Here is a 17,975-nt window from a genome sequence, read left to right as displayed (position 1 = left end):
AAAGTGATTTTTTTTTTTAGACTTCAATATTCACCATTACAGGGTCTATGCAGGAAATTCACCTTTACACCAAACACCTATGTCATATAAACTCTCGCAAGGGTCCAACTATAGTACTTGTATATCTGTATAGCACTTTTTTTTGTGTTTTATTCTACACACATGCACGAGGTATATATTTGTGCCTATCTACCTATCTATCTTTCGCCCTCTCTATTTTTCTCTTTCAATCACTATGGGGGACATTTATCAAACTAATTGCGCCTGTTTTTAGTCTAATATATCTAGTTTGCGCTCAAAATAAATCTAATATGAATTTATGAAGCTTTTTTAGATAAGACTATCCAAATTAGATGCAACTTTTTGAATTCGATTTTTTGTTTATTAGATCGAAAGTGCACCAGAATTCTGTTTTAGCTAAATTTATTAACTGCACAATTTTTTAAAAAGTCGCATATGTTGGCGCATCGCTACATCTGCTCCGAATAAGGTAAATTTATTAGACTAATGAAAAGACCATTATTTTTAAGACACATTTACTATGCTATTAGACAATTTACATAAATTTGACTAAACACATTAGATTGGAAATTATGCCAAAACATCTTTGACAAAATCATGTTTTTAGATTTGTTAGTAAATCTCCTATATGTTTCTCCTCTCCGCTTTTCTAATAATCTTTTTGTCTTTGCTTTTGTACAATATCTTCTCAGTACATCAGCGTGCAGCAGCAGCATTTTGTCACTGACAAGCTCTGGGCACTGCTAACAGTCTCCTTCCTCTCTCTGTGTAGACTACCTCATGCAGTCATGTGATTGCTCCTCTTAAAGCAATACCGATGTCACACAGGGGGTGGGCTAGTGCAGCATCCCTGCTGATTGGATGTGTTTCGGGCATCATGGGAAAGCGCTTTTCCCGCCCAGAACACTTCCTGCTTTCTAAAATGGCGGCTGCCATTTTAGAAAGCAAGAAAAAAAAGAATTCGGAGCAGACTTCAAAAAATCCGAATCCGACCAGACTCAGACTTTTGGAAAAATCCGAACCGGATCCCATACCGGCCGAACCGGATCGCTAATCTCTATTGACCACTAAACTGTCAAGTGGAGTCATTACTTCATAACTGCAAGTGCTCATTCGGAGTGCTTTAAGTTAAAGGGACATTTGCAGATCCCTGGAGGCTCACCTGGTGCTGCAATTGATGACAGCTCAGGGGGCCCAGTATATTGCTGAAGCAGGTCACCGGGCCCCCTGATGCAGCTGGCCCCTTAGCAGCCGCTATGGCTGCTACAGTGGTAGTTACTCCTCTGATCACTGTATGTAAGTATAACATATATAGGATACATAGTGTAAATCTCTAGTAATATAAGTACATATGACTAATACATCCTATAAATCTATGTCACTGTAGATTTTGATGTGCTGCAAATCATTTTATTTTCAACAAAAAAACACCTTCACTTCAAATTCCTCCACAGTTGCCAACTTCAAGTTTCCTTTGTGATTAAATTCTAAGATAATCACGCTACCCACACAAGCCACTCAGAAGACGCATTAAATCCATTCACAGGGACGATTGAGATGTCACAAGAATGGAACAATCCTGTAACCTAAAATAAACTCACATATGCTATTGATGTAGAGCAGCGACCAATTGGGGCGAAAGCTCAGAGAATAAGATTTAGATTTTGATTCATCATAAATATCTCAATACCTACTTAGAGCTCAATGATTATGTATGACCCTATAGTATCACATCGAACAGTCTGCATAGAATTTTCTCTAAAGTAGCATCCATTATTTTCTATTGAAATCAGTGTTCTAATGCATAATAGACATGATTATATGAATTTGAAAATCTGTGTGTGCACAAAATATGTGATCTGTCACTGATTAACATTCTTTCACGTGGAAAACGTGTCAGGTTTGACAAGATGTAGATTAATCTCATTGTATGGGGCGAAAATAGAAAGTCTGTATAAGGGTGGCTTTTTCGAATACAAGACTCCATTGTCTGCACAGGGCCTATAGTTTTTTTTTTTAATTGTTACTATTTCTCTTTTTTGTTTGCTTGTTACTATTTCAATATACTTTCTCATGCTGTCATCATATAAATGTAATGAATGGGGGGGGGGGGGGGAGTTTATGTGTGTCCTTTCTTCATAGCTTAACATATCAAAACTAGCATAAAAAAAAAATATTTTATGATACGAAATATGTCAATGTATATTTTATAGCTCTTTACTAACATGTTGTGATATTAAATGGAATTTGTATTATGGAAAAATAAAATCCTTCCCATGTTCAAGTAATGGTGAGGACGGACACATCTGAAGGTCATTGAGTTGATGGAACCCTTATGCAACCCCTGTCCCCCATCTTGCCTCAGTAGATAGGCCCATTAACTTTTATACAAATCCATTTCTTGCCACAAGGACAGAATGAGGAGAGAATGCACTTAACAAGTGCTTCTCCCTGCTAGTGCTATCATTTAGTGGGGGAAAACAACTACTCCCAGGAACATGGGAGTTGGTTGCTTCATCCTTACAAATTGTTGATCCCAACTCACCTAGGATACAACAGCACAAGTGATGTGCACACTTCTTGTCAATCATATTTGTTCAAGCATCAGGGTTTCTCGGGGGTGATGACTAAATATTTGCACTGCCGTACTGACATAACCTGTCAGTACAGTAGCATGAATATTTAATCAGTTTTGGAGCTCATTCATAATGATGACAGATTTTCATTCCTCTGCATGAATGTAGTCACATAGGCTTGTAAAACCTAAGGTGCTGTGCAGCTGCTATAGTAAAAAACAAACAAACAAACGTAAAAAAACATAAAGCTGCCATACTTACCTGTCTGCGCTCCCCCTCCAATGCCCTCCTACTCCTGTCCTCTGCTGAGTGACAGCCCACTCAACCAATCACTGGCTGCGGTGGGACCTGTGAGTGAGTAGGGGATCAGATCCAGCGCCGGAAGTCATCAGGAGGAGCGTAGACAGGTAAGTATGCCTGCTTTATTGTTTTTTACTATGGCAGCTGCGCGGCATCTTCAGTTTTACAAGCCTATGTTGCTACACTCATGCAGTAGAATGAAAATCCACTGCGAGAATGGACTGCCAGAGACTTTATTGGATTTCTGCAAGACACATTGCCAGGATACCACCAGAGTTCTAATTGGTCTTCTAGAAAATATACAAAAAAATAGTATGCAATAGGTTTCTTCAAGATATAAGAACTCCGACGATATGTTGGCAATTGCCTGCACACCACCAATGTTATAATGTGTCTTGCAGAAACCTACTGCATTGCACAATTAGGCTATGTTCACACTATGTAAAACTACGGCCATAGTTCTCGCTGCAGAACTACGGCCGTAGTTTTGCGGTGTGTGACATAGCTTTATGTTGAATGGGATCCCGGCCAGAGCGTACACACATCGTTCACGCTCCGGCCGGGATCCCATGCGGCACCGGAACAAAACTGACAGGTCAGTTTTCTGCGGCCAGAATTCAGTGAATTCCGGCCGCAGAAAGACCTGTGAGTGCACACACTGAAGCGAGCGGCTACGGCCGCTTGCTTCACTGTGGGCTATGGGAAGCTCTCATGCGGGCGCGATGATCCGGGCACAGACCGGCCGTTCCGTGACCCGGCCGGGTCACGGAATGGCCGGTCTGATATGCCGTGTGAACATAGCCTTAGAATGAAAAAATACAGTAGGTTACTTTAAGCTGAACCAGGCACCCATTGATTCTAGTGGGGTTTGTAACTTAAATCAAGCCCTTGATCATTGAAAAATGCTAAAATCTTGTAACAAACACTCAAGCATTTTAGTGCTTGCTCAACAGTAATTAGTATTACTACTGGTAATGTTAGATACAGTATATATGTTGTGGTATGTCACATGTGTTTTCATAATGCATAAGTGTTTTTAATTATGAATTGTCTTTGTGATTAGGCATAGGACTAGTGAATTGTGCTGCACTGGGTCCCTTGGGGTTAAAACATTACTGTTATTTCCAGTGACTTTTGACATTTCCTCAGACCTAACCAAGTGTAAAAAGATCCAACAGTACCAAGATACATGGTCCAACCTGGTCTTAAAGTAGGAATATAGAGGATGCATGCAGAAAAAGCCACAATCCCAATGTGGACACAGGAATTACTTGAAGAATAGTAGATTCCCCCAGCATCTGTAGTGCATTCAAGATTCAAGTTTTATTGGCAACATGTGCTATATAAATGCGACCTTTCGATATGCATGCTTGACAAATACCCATGTGGGCGTAATAGCTTATTTCTGTACCAGATGCTGTAAATAAAGCATGAATTGTGAACACACTACGTATGTTGTGGGAATCTACTATTCTTCATGTCCTTCTACATGTGAAAACTTACTGAGTGCACCAGACCTCACTCCTGAGACTCACCAAGATCTCGAGATACAGATGGTGGTGCTGTACACACACTGTAATCCATTTTTTCCCCACCAGCGACATCGAACTTGCTTGCTCTATAGACTCTAATGGAGCAAACAAGTCAGATTTGATTGACAGCTGGGGATAGAAGTGGGCTGCTATGGACTCTTCTTGGCTGTATCTCACAATCATGGTATTATCAATAGCTTTTGACATGTCTGAGGAAATTTGACATTTGTAGCAAGAGAGGATACATTTTGCCATTCTTAATAAAGGTATTCATAGCCCACATGGCAAGCAGTACTGCTAACCCGATCAATAAGAAATTTGTTTAAAATGCATCTGGGTGTCCCCACACAGATTCACCCAATGCAGTGTGTGTGTTTTTAACATACTGGAACAATGAACTTTTTTAATTGGCCAGGGGCATGACCTGGTCTATTTTTTAGCCTCAGAGACTTTAAAGGGCAACTCTGGGCAAATAAAAAAAAACACAGGAAGGACGGGGGGGGGGGGGGGGGGGAACTTTAAGGGATACTTACCCCTTTCCCGGTTCCCCTGTCCTGCCCCTGCTCACAGTCTCCTGTTTCTCCTGGTCCTGTGATGTCACAACCTGCTCAGACAATCAGTGACTGAGGCGGGACACCTCTGAGGTCACTGACTGGCTGAGTGGATAGTTCCTGCCGGGTCATGACAAAACAGGAACTAGGAAGATGCAGGAGACCGGAGGGTGATATTGAGCTGTGGTGCTGCACTGTGGGGGCACCAGGACTGCTAAGTATAACTTCATTACTATATTACTTTTTTTTACATTTGCCCATAGTTCACCTTGAAGCTATGTTCCCATGATGTAAAAACAACGTTTGTTCTGCATGAACGGCCTTTATTGAATGCCAACTACAGAAGGAATTAATGAACATGTTCTTTAATTCTAGCCATAGTAAACATTAAACAATGGACGTTTGTGCGGAAAAGCCATTGTTTTTACAGCGTGGGAACATAGCCTTAGAGTCTACCTGTCATTAGGTAGCTTTACTATGGATATGACTATGCGGGGGAATTACTTTAAAACATGTTTGTTTGTACTGTATTTTTTTTAACTTTAAATGATATATGCACAGCTGTACTTTTACTCTAAACACTTGTCTCCATTTGTGATGTGCTACCATTTTTTGTGCATATGCTATTTTTCTTTTGAGAGGATGATGTACTACTTATATGCATTGGTTTAGCACTCCATGATTATTAGTGGTGCCCACTAGCTTTGTATATATTACTCTAAACACTTGTCTCCATTTTCAGCGTTTTAAGCCCATGTTCACGAAACGTATGTTTTACATAAATCACGGCCGATGTTGCAATTTGCAATTTGCAATTGTTGAATTAATGGACTACGGCCGGAGTATAGACACATTGAATAGCGGGCGCAAAAGACATGTTAGTTCACACAATGGAGCGTGCAGCATTGTGTGCAACGGTGAATTGGGACGCTGGTGCACAGGGATGCGCTCGCATCCCAATTCATCAGAAATAAAGATCATCCGTCCGGTACTGCAGTATCGGCCGGGATGATCTTGTCTGACACCGGCCGTTCTGTAAGCATAAAACAGAAGGCAGGTCACCTTTAAGAAATTCCACAACTAGGAGTTCTACTGTTTTTCTACATAACCTCTTCACAAGGTAAAGCAATCTGAATATGCAGACTCCTTACTTCTCCCTGTAGAAGCCATTAGCAGAATAAAAGCACAATTCATTTAAGCCTGTATTATGTCAAAGCAATATTGACAGAGGCAGTGACTATACACTGATAGACAATATACTGATGGCTTATGGACTCTCATAAAAGCTGCATGTGTTTTGCTGTTAGTGTCTGTTCAGATAGTAATAGCAGATCACTCATTACTTACATACAAACCTACATTATATTACCAATAACAGTCATTTAGGGTTAAAGTAAGTTCCTTTTTATGTTCTTTTATTTCTCCAAATTGCGTATTACTTTATTTATTATCATATTGGTAGTGGCTCCATTTTTCTAAAAAAATAGTTGAAAATTCTTAAAAGTCATAATGTTAACCCCCTCCTGCCGCTGCACAGTAAATAAATGTTTCTGCAGCCTATGCCCGAGGCTGCAGCAATGTTATTTTAGCATCCTTGGATGATGAAGGTACAGAACCTTTGTCATCCGTGGTGGGTCCCGGCTGTCAGTGACTGTCAGCACCGAAACCGGTGGGAAAGGGAGGGAGGAAAGGCCAGCGCGCGGCCACAAGCTCTGCCCCCTCCCTTCTCTTCCCTGTCACTGTTACAGGCTTCTAATAGTGGCAGAGGACAGAGGAGGGGGAGGGGGCAGAGCTACGGACTTCAGCTTATGGGTCATTATGATACCATAAGCTGAAGTCCAAAAACTACCTGGGCATTTATGCGTGAATATCCCATTGTCGTGAAAGGGATAAACGACAATCCTCTGTTTGGCTGTAGCCACCACTAGAGGGAACCTGGGAGCTTACTGCTTACTGAAAACTGTTTAAGCCCAGATGGAGAACCTTTGGGAATCCAGCTGTTGAAAAACTACAATTCCTGTCATGCTTAGACAGTCAAAGCTTTGGCTTCCCAGGCATGATTGGGATTGTAGTTTTCAATCAGTTAAAGAGAAACAGGTTCTCCATCCCTGCTTAAGGCTATGTTCACACTACGTATCTTTCCAGCAGTAGTTCGAACCGCGAATATACGCACGTAGTTTTGAGGTTGATGCATTCGCTTGAAAGTATACGATATACGGCCGCACAATGCACATTACGTATTAACTTGCGGGCGGATCGTATACGGCGCTGTGAAAAATGAACACGACCATTGTTTGAGGACAGAAATGTTCAAACTCACGGCCATGAATTTCCATGCGGCCCCGTACAGAGTATTTATTTCAGCCAAATTGAACTTGATTTTTCGATCCAAAAGGTTCTGTGTGGTTTACTGGTCTAGGCGAAGATTTCCAAGTAAATGACCTGCCTCAGATCGCTTCGAAACAAGCTAGGGAAGCATAACTGTACTGAGGGCGTATGTTCGCGGTTCGTACGCATCTGGCCGCATGTCTATTTTTCCCACGGCCGTACTTTCAGCCGCACATGGACGGCTGCGTACGAACTACGGCCGGACTCATACGTAGTGTGAACATTGCCTTAAACATTAAAGTCAATCATGAAGGAGAATGCATTACATTTAAAGGCTTACAGAGGATTTAGAGCTCTGTATCAGGTAAATGAAGCCCACTTCTAATAATAATAATAATAATAATAAAAATATATTAAGAAATGCATCAGTGCAGAGTGTTGGATCTTAAAACCACCTGCTTAACATTCACCTTCAAGCTAGACCCAGTAATACATGGTGTTGATGTAAACATTTCACCATAATGTATAGCAGCTACTTACTGCTCATAGTGGTCACTTGTTACTATGGCAGCAATATTATGCTAAATGCATTCTTCTACCATTCTTCTACCTAAAAATAATCTGAAACTGTAGATTATTCACAATATATCAAAGGCACTATGTGTAGACATTACATAACTCGCTCATTAGCCATTTATATGTTAAAACATGAAGGTGGTAGGAAGTATTGTGCCAGCAACATGCCTTTCCCCTCTTAACTGTAACTAACACATATGCAGCCCACCACATCTCATTTCTCCTGAGCAGGCAATATTTCTCTGTTGAGTTTTGCATTGAGCAGGGCTGTTCCTGCCTGGATTTTAACCAGTTTTCTCTGTTTAGCCTCAAGAGTAATCTGGTCTCTTCTTGTGATTGTATATACAATTGGACATCCCCCTCGCTGATTTTATCCACGGGGCTATACTGTGCAGCTAATGAAGGCTGAGGGAGTGCATTGGCTTATAACCTGTGATCTGCTGCTGATGAAGCACAGCAGCAGCCAAGGCAATAGCAATATATTGTTCAGTGTCACAGAGACTGTGATGTTTACTATACACTCCTCCAGCACGTCTCATTTAAGAAATATTACAGGAAGTTTACACATTAACATTAAAAGTGCAAATGCATTAGGTTAAAACAAACATGTGGAAATTGTAATGTACAGTAAATGTATGAAAAACAATAGGAGAAAGAGGGGGTCAGTTACATTCATAATTTATTGAGTGGATTTGAAATTCAGAACAAAATGTTATCAAAACAAGTCACTGACACACACAATATATATATATATTAAGAGAATATTCAGAGCTTACTTAATAGTAAGCTGGGTAATGTACTTAAAAAGGATGGACAGCTGAAATAAAGGAATGATATAAAAGGAGGGACTATAGGAGGACATGAATGAGATAAGTGGGGTATCTAGGATGGGAGCTGAACTCCTCCTCCAGCACCTGAGAGCTCAAGGGAGCTGTCCAGACCTTAGTGCTGAATTTCCATTTCTCTACTTGTAGCATAAGAGATCCCACCTCATCCAGTGACTGAGCACTCACAGGAGCTGTCCACCTCTCAGTGCTGAATGTCTGTCTCCTCGCTTGGAGCAGAAGCTTATCCCATCTCACTGAATCGCTGAAGTGTTTCTTCCCATCTGATCACTGAGTTTCCTCTGCTGCTTCTCGGCAAATTATTAGCCTCTATCTACAAGAAGAAAACATCCCCTTAAGAAATGTCTTAAGAGGTGATCGATGAGCTCTTCAAAACAGTTGGATATCCGTGAGTAAGACCCCCTGGTTGGTTCTGCTGAGATGACACATACATCTTAGGTTATGAAATAAAAGATTGATGCTTCCGAAAGTTTCTTTGTTCAAATGTGTTAGAAGCAGCAGCAGCAGCCTTGAAGAAGACTTAGTCAGATGCATGTAAGTGTTAGCTCTGAGTCTAATTCTAACATCGAGCTGAGGAATCACTCAGAGACAAAGTTTGATGGTTTCGATCTGCCTTCAGTTATAATTAACTCCTTGAATCCTGACAATTCACAGCTATCAATAGTAAGTTAATGGCCCTCCACATAGACACTTTATAGATGGACGTTTCTCTTGCATGGGCTTGAACTCATTGATCATGGAAACTCCCTAGAACTACAAGAACCAGCAAGTAACGTGGATTTAGCAGTCGCTACTTTGTGATGCATCATTCTTGCTGAGTCTTATGGCTTGAAGGTAAGATAACGTTTTATATATTTATAGCTACCCCATGCAGATATGTTACACTTTCCTTGTAAATAGCACTTAGTCCATAGCCCAGTCTTATCACGAATGTTAACTAATGGCTTTCCAATGCACAAAGCAGCTTTGCTTGGTAGATGAGCTTTTCAGGTATTACTTACAATGTCCATATTAATAAAGAACATGATGGTACATAGACTATATATTATTGTGTTGTGTTGGATAGAAACTTTAGTGAATATTGTAGTGACTTGATGTTTTTTGTCAATCCCTTAAAATGCATCATTAGACTGTGTTTACATGAGACTCAGTGAAAAGGTGTTCCTTATTGTTAAACCTTATCAAGCATTGTGGTTACAAGGTTATTCTCAAGGTTTCTTGGAGAAATATTTTTAACACATGGTTACTACACAGGCACTGTAGCCCCAGTATAAACAATGCACTGCAGACATGAAAGAGTTAAATGGCAGACCAAGAAAAATGCATTCTGCAAGGTTGTACTGGGCACAGTTTAGCCCCCCCCCCCATGCAGCATGCAGACATTTAATAAGAAGCAGTAATTAACTCTTCAGCACCCAGAAGCGTCGTGTTTGTGTTACTCTCATCCCTGCCATAAAGTGATGTTGTTGTTTTTGTTTCTAGGTAATTAGTTCATTAAAGCTAAAGAGTGACTGACATTGATGGATGGTCATGGAAAAAGGCTACCTTATGTAGGTCAATGGTACTGTACCTGACAGGAGGGGGTCAGGGGCTGCCAGTGGGAAAGGTTTAACATTTTCAAATATACAGGAACAATTACAGTAGCTTGGAATACAGTATGTGATTGGAGGCAATTACGTAGTGGCTACTGGGCTTCTGGTCAGTAGTCACTGTCATTTTATTGCCTTATAATGCTCATTTTACTGTGACAGTACACCATTTCCTTGGCATTGATTAAGAGTTTCAGAGTAAGATGTTTATTGCGTGGATGTACTATAAACAGCAATCACAGTATAATTATTGTCTGGGATAGAGAGAGTATATAGAATGATCTAGATATTGAGTCTTTGCTGCTCCTAATGTTTTATGTAATCATTTGTAGAACTTAAAGCTTCAATGATCAATGCAATTAATTCTACACATTGCCGCTCTTATTGATGGGAAGATAGTAAGCAATGCTTGTTTACTTGGGCACTTTTAGTTAGAAGGATTACCCAGTCATTCTGCTTATGGGACTCTCCCTAAACAGATGTGATGGAACCAGGCATGCAAGTGTTCAGTTTTTTTCTAAGCATTACATTATCCTCATAAGTATTAGTGGATTGTCAGTATTATGTACAGATGAGTGGGACACGTATAAGCTTTGTAGCTATTGTAGCCAGGGATCCTAATTTATTAACCTAGGCTTGCATAATAGGAGATGTTAAAATAATTTTTCTTATACAGACAACTTCTTTATTCCATCAGTGGAACTTTTCTTCTACCGGACTCTGTAAAAAAAAAAAAAAAAAAAGGCCTTCCTTTGGTATATATATATTTGGACACTAGGTTGTACTTTTGTAGTCAAAAGAAGGGAAGAATAATCGCAAAATAGGAAAGCATGACAGCTCAAGTTAAAAGTAATGCAGACATGACAAGAACTTATTCCCTGGTTGCTATATTTTAAGGAGAGTACTATTCAGCCACTGACTTGGCTTGGCTTGGGTATTCAAAAATACAGCTATGGAATGAATGTTAGAAGTAAGCTGGGCTTATGTGTCTCTTTCAGGGGGTCCATGCTGTGCTCCAAAGGGTTTACACTGTGCTAAAGGGCTTCCTTATCTTACCACCCATAGGGGGACATTTATCAAGGGGTTTGCGCCTAATTTTTGGTGAATAATTGCATTTTTCACCCATTTTTGGTCTAAGTTCTATTTATGAACCAGTATTCGACAGGTGAATATTTTTAGATATGACTTTTTTTTTTTAATCTGCCTGTTTTAAGTATTCACCCAAAAGTTTGCATAATCCAGGATTAGCACCCAATTTTTTAATTTGCAACTTTTTAAAGAGTCACATAAACAGGCACAAGCTTATGTCTTGTCAGTACCAGGTGAATAGAACTGCGCAATTTTTTCATAGTTGTGCCTTTTTTGTGCCTTTTTATTTAGATGCATTTACTATGCCAGTACTACATGTTAATGAATCAGTCACAAGGTATTAGCACAAAATACACACCAATCCCCATTAGAATAGTTGCACTTATTAGACTCCTTAGTAAATGTCCCACATAGTGTTCTGGTCAACCTTCTCTTGTGTAAATACTAATGCTCCTACTATGTATACAGTGCCATTTGCTTGAATCTGAAAGTGCTTCATTAGCAGCAGCAGCATTCCACTTCTTTACCAGGGGCTGCTTTTGTGATGTGACCACTTACTTGCTGATCCTATTGCAGCTTCTTTAAAGGGGTAATTCAGCAAAAAAAAAAAAATATATATCAAATCAACTGATGCCAGAAAGTGCCAGAGATTTGTAATTTACTTCTATTAAAAAAAAAAAAAATCTCCCAGTACTTTTCAGCTGCTGTATATTCCACAGGAAGTGTTTTTTTTCTAATCTGACACAGTGCTCTCTTCCGCCACCTCTGCCTGTGTCAGGAACTGTCCAGAGCTATAGAAAATCCTTACAGAAAACCCCTCCTGCTCTCTAGACTTTAATTTCTTTTCTTTTAAATCTAATGGTTACAGAAAGTTACATAGATTTGTAATTAAAAATCTCAAGCCTTCCCATATGTATCAGCTGCTGTATGCCCTGTAGAAAATGTATTTTTCTTTCCAGTCTGAAACAGCGCTCTCTGCTGACATCTCTGTTCAAGACAGGAAGTGTCCAGAGCAGGGAGGTTTTCTATGAGGATTTGCTACTGCTCTGTGCAGTTCCTGTTTCTAACAGAGATGTCAGCGGAGAGCACTGTGTCAGACTGGAAAGAATACATCACTTCTTGCAGGACATACAGCAGCTGATAAGAATGGTAAGATTTGAGATTTTTAAATAGAAGAAAATGACAATTCCATATAACTTTCTGAAACCTGTTGATTTGAAAGAAAAAGATTTTCGCTGGATAACCCCTTTAATTACAGCAGTAATGGCAATAACATTGCCTTGTCACCACTTTAAAAGATTAAAGTAACAAAAGCAGCAGGTTTTTAAACCTTTTTAAAACAGGAGATTTGCTTTAATCTCCTAGAACAGGGATTGGGAACCTTCGGCCCTCTAACTGTTGCAAAACTACGATTCCCATCATGCCTGAATAGCGTTAGCGGTAGGGCCGAAGGTTCCCTATCCCTGTACTAAAACATACTGGGGTTAGGGTTTTGCACCAGCTACAGATCCTTCTAGGGTAGTTTTCACTTTCTTTTAAATCAATCAGGTTGGACTTAATGGACATGGTCTCTTACACCCCACTACTCTATAGATGTAAAACTGATAAAAACTGAATAAACAATTTCCTAAATGAACACATTAGTGAGTATATAGACACCACAGTTATATTTGTAATGCTTCCTTCGCTCTGAATATCATTGGGAAATATTTAAAAACCTGGGTAAAACATGTCACTTTTAGCACATAATTGGAAATGGTGTGACACGTTGTCACCACAATGAAATGTTTGTTTCTATCGCTTTACATAAACAGTGACAGGCTGATATATGTCTCATAATTACTGATTAATATATTGCCATAGGAGAAGAAGCATACAATTTTAATGGGTTTCATATTTTAATGTATTATTTCTCTATTATGGACTTTTCAATTATTAGTGTTGGTCAATTATTAGTGTTTCCTTTATGGAAATTACTGTATTTTGTTATACACTTGCATAAATTTTGCTCCTCTATAATTATACTCCTATCTAAAGCTTTATCTTAACACTGATCACCACTGTTCCAGTGGCGAAACTCATAGTAATGAGTTGTTAAAAAGGTTCTTTAGCCCTTTTTTTGTCAACATATTAAAAGGGACAGAGTACCCCTTCTATGATGGGGGATACTGCAACTGACTGTACATTTAACTCGCAATATATAATATTGTTCTTTGAAAAACTTGACACGAGTAAGCCAGCCGAAGTTCAGGTTCGTACAAACCCAAACCATCGGCTTTTGAATCCTGCTGTCTCCCCGGTCTGTAGGGAAGATGGAGACAGCTTGAATCCCACCAAGAAAACAGGGATACGGCCTTTGATCACGGCTGTATCCCTGTTTTCCAGGCGGGACTTGGGCTATCTTCACTTTTCCCATGGAGCTGGCAGACAGCGGGATTCAAAAGCCGATAGTCAGTGGAGATGAATGTACGAACCCAAACCATCACATATACAGCAAGCAACAAATGAATACTTGGCATGTTAACACTATTGACTTAAAGACTATGGACAACTTGGAAACTTTTTTTTTTTTAATTTGATCTTTGCGGTTATTTAGCATTCATTATTGCAGAAAAAAATTTCTTCATTCTGTGTTCTGTGTGATCTCTATTTTCTCTCTACGACTGTACACAACCCTTGTGATTTTCCTTTTATCTGCTCTCCTCTCTCTCTACAGCCTATGTTAGCTGCCCTCTGAGAAATGTCTTCCCCATGTCTATATAATCGAGCAACCATACAACCCCCACCCCTGCTCTACTTTTATCTCCAACACTTAAAGTGAAGAGCCTAAAGTCCAACTGACAGGCATGCCTCAGAAAATGAATCACTAAGTCAGTCCATTAAGTCATAAGTAGTTTTGGGCGGACTTGACGAACAGTTCTGGTTTGGTAACGTTCTTTAGACTTGAATGCTCTGTATTTAAATCCCAGCGGCTGGAAAAGTTGGACGTCGCCATTAAATGCAGAGCATTCAAGTTGGAGAACTTTGCCAAGCCAGAACTGTTCAGCAAGTCCGCTCGACACTGGTCAAGATACATTTATTACCAGGCTAATTGAAAGGGGCCCCAAAGGACCCCCCCCCCCCCAGTATGGCATACATATGTTGTAATAAGGCATATTGAAAAATAAGTCTCCTACAGTACCTTGTGCATACGAAATATAAAGAAAGGAATTTCTTGTTGATATCAATATTTTCTTATGCATGTACATATAAAATGTAGCATGGTTTTCATTCTGTATCTGACATCATATATCACACATTTCTGGCTAAATCTACTTAACATGAATGAAAATGAAATGCTGTAAGAAGTGGAATATAAAGGCGTTGTAAGGCAGATAATAGCTCACATGACCAATGACCCCAAGCAAACAGCCTGCTTTGCAACCAGCCGATAACAACAGCACTTATGATCAAAGCTGCTTCCCTATTATATACACAGAGACTTTAAAGTGAAAAAAAAAAAAATTATATATATATATATATATATATATATATATATATATATATATATATATATGTCTTTTGTTATGGACCCTCATAAGAAGATACCATTACTCAGAAGTTTTGCAATGAGACTATTTGTATGGTATTAGAGATCACACCACCCCTCTCCAAACAATAATGGAAATTTAAGTCTCTCAGTTATGTTGGTGTGTTCAGCCTGTTTCAGTTTCCTTAGTCTATGTTACCAAAATACTAGATGGCAAACACTAATAAAAGCCATATTTATATCTACTTTTCTTGTCAACGAGACCCTTAGTATCCCTAAACCCTAAATTAGTTACATTCAGTCCTTTCTTATGCTGCGTTTACACAGAGTGATAATTTGCCCGATCGTATGATTTCGAAGTAACATTTTTTGTTTAATAACGATCAGCGACGGAACGATATATCGTACGGAAAAATCATTTTGCGATCGCTTAAGCCTAAAGGTTAAATCGGTGAATGACTGTTTACACAGAACGATCTGCGAATTTTTTGCGAACAACCAACAACGATTTGAGAACATGTTCAAAGATGAAAATAAATGATTTATCGCTTGTCTTTGATCGTTTGCTGCATTTTCACGTACGATTATCATTCGATTCGATAATCGTTCCGTGTAAACGCAGCATTATAGGGGGAGATTTATCAAAACTTGTGTACTCGTTAGCGCATGCCTTTTACTAAATCTAGTGGAACCTGGGTTTGCCACATAGCAGGTGCAGAAATCTACACCTGCTCCATAGCTGGTGTATTTCTGCCATGGTTTATGCCTGTCTGCAGGCCACGCCTTCTCCTCATCTTGCCACACCCCCTTGGCAAGTGATGCTTACACCACCGATTGGTTAGAATGGAAATTTATGTGGCATACGCCAGGGGCATGGATGCCCCATAGGGTTCATTTTTTATGTCATTCAATACTATCATTCTGTGCAGAAACTACGCATTGAGCCAGTCACTGCCCACAATAATGTCTTTCGAAGGCATTTCTTGCAGGGAGGGCGCAATAAAAGAAGCCAGAAAATAGTAGTAATAGGAAGGGATGGGAACACTGATTTGGCAATATGGGTGACCAGGATAGGTAGTATAGTTTACATTTTATTTTAATGCCTTTTCCAGGCATAGGTATGTATACAAATGTATTGAAAACAGAAAAACCCTTTCAAGTTTCTACAGCCCAATGTAAATGTATTACAGGACTACTATACATATGTGTATACAGTGGGGCCTTGGATTACGAGCATAATTCATTCCAGGACCACGCTTGTAATCCAAATCCACTCTTAAATCACAGCAAATTTTCCCATAAGAAATCATAGAAATGCTGACAATTGGTTCCACATTATTCTGAATAACATGTAAAACAAATGAAACAAACAGTCAGAAACAGCAGAATATGTGATATTATAAGTTACTGTACAGTAATGGAGAGGATGGGAAACACAAGGGCGGACAGAGACTGCAAGGAGCATGAAGGAAAAAGCAGGGCAGATGTGGGAACATAAATGCAGCACTCTCTGTCTGAGGACAGAGGGGTTACCGCCAGGCCTGTATTTAGAGTTCATGCTGCCCTAGGCACTTTGCACGCAGAGGCGCCCCCCCCCCCCCCACGTTACTGTACATGCATGGTATATACCCTGGCACTTGGGTGCCGCTCTGCTTGATGCCCGCTGTTCTCATCAAACAGACGTGATGGAGGAAGGAAGGAGGCCGGGGACGTCTTAGTTTGGGGACTGGTTCTGTCCAGTGTTGGACTGGGGGGTACCTGGAGCCCACCAATATTTAACCAGTGAGACACGACATGCTGACCCGCTCCTTTCCTGAATTCATCTGTATCTGTGACAAATCTCAGAACACCCTCCATTTATACAGCTCTTAGGGTATGCTGGGAGTTGTAGTCTCTTAGAGGACAACCCTGTAATAAATCACTGTGTGCAGAGTCTCCTGGTGGCTGCAATCTGTGGGTGACAACCATCAGCCCTGAAGGTCCAGCAATACATCTGTCTACATCGGCAGCTATCAGAGGATTGTACTACTTTACTACAACTCCCAGCATATTCTGAGGGCTGCAGACTGTCAGTACATGGTGGGAGTTGTAGTGCCTGCAGCTGTTTTAGTTGGGTCCTATACACTGAATGCTTTGTGGCATATAAGAATACATAGATCTGTGGGGGCTCAGTGCAGGGAAGTGACCCCAGAACAGCACTAATAGGGGATAGAACAAAAACATCTCCCCCTATCCCTATTAGTGACGTTCTGGGGTCACTTCCCTACACTGAGCCCCCACAGATCTATGTATTCTTATATGCCACAAAGCATCCAGTGTATGATGCACCTAGGACCCAACTACAACAGCTGCAGGCACTACAAGGGCTGCAGACTGTTCTGGGAGTTGTAGTGCCTGCAGCTGTTGTAGTTGGGTCCTGGAGGCGTTGTGGGAGATCAAAATACATAGATCTGTGGGGGCTCAGTGCAGGGACTTGACCCCAGAACATCACTAATAGGGATAGGGGGAGATGGTTTTGTTCTATCCCCTATTAGTGATGTTCTGGGGTCACTTCCACACACTGAGCCCCCACAGATCTATGTATTCTTATATGCCACAAAGCATCCAGTGTATATTGCACCTAGGACTCAACTACAACAGCTGCAGGCACTACAACTCCCAGCATTTACTGACAGTCTACAGCCCTCAGGATATGCTGGGAGTTGTGGTGCCTGTAGCTCTTGTAGTTGGGTCCTAGTTTAAAAGTTTCGCTAGTGTACTTTAGTGACCGCAGGGCTGTGTCAGTACACTACCGCAAACAATACACTGACCCATTGAGACCCCAATGGTACACAGGCTCTGCACACTATAGAAGTGATTACAGTGCAGTTACTAATGACTCACAGGTGACATCTTCTCGAATTGCCGTCGCTAACTTTTTGCTTTCTTCTCCATCTGGCGCAGCATCATGAAGACTTCTCCGACCACAACTCATCTGCAGTGTGGGCAGCTGGGGGTGACTGGGGAAGGGAGGCAGCTGGGGGTGACTGGGGAAGGGAG

Source organism: Dendropsophus ebraccatus, chromosome 12, assembly GCF_027789765.1.
Source record: "Dendropsophus ebraccatus isolate aDenEbr1 chromosome 12, aDenEbr1.pat, whole genome shotgun sequence".
Taxonomy (NCBI): domain Eukaryota; kingdom Metazoa; phylum Chordata; class Amphibia; order Anura; family Hylidae; genus Dendropsophus; species Dendropsophus ebraccatus.
This window is presented reverse-complemented; position numbering follows the sequence as displayed.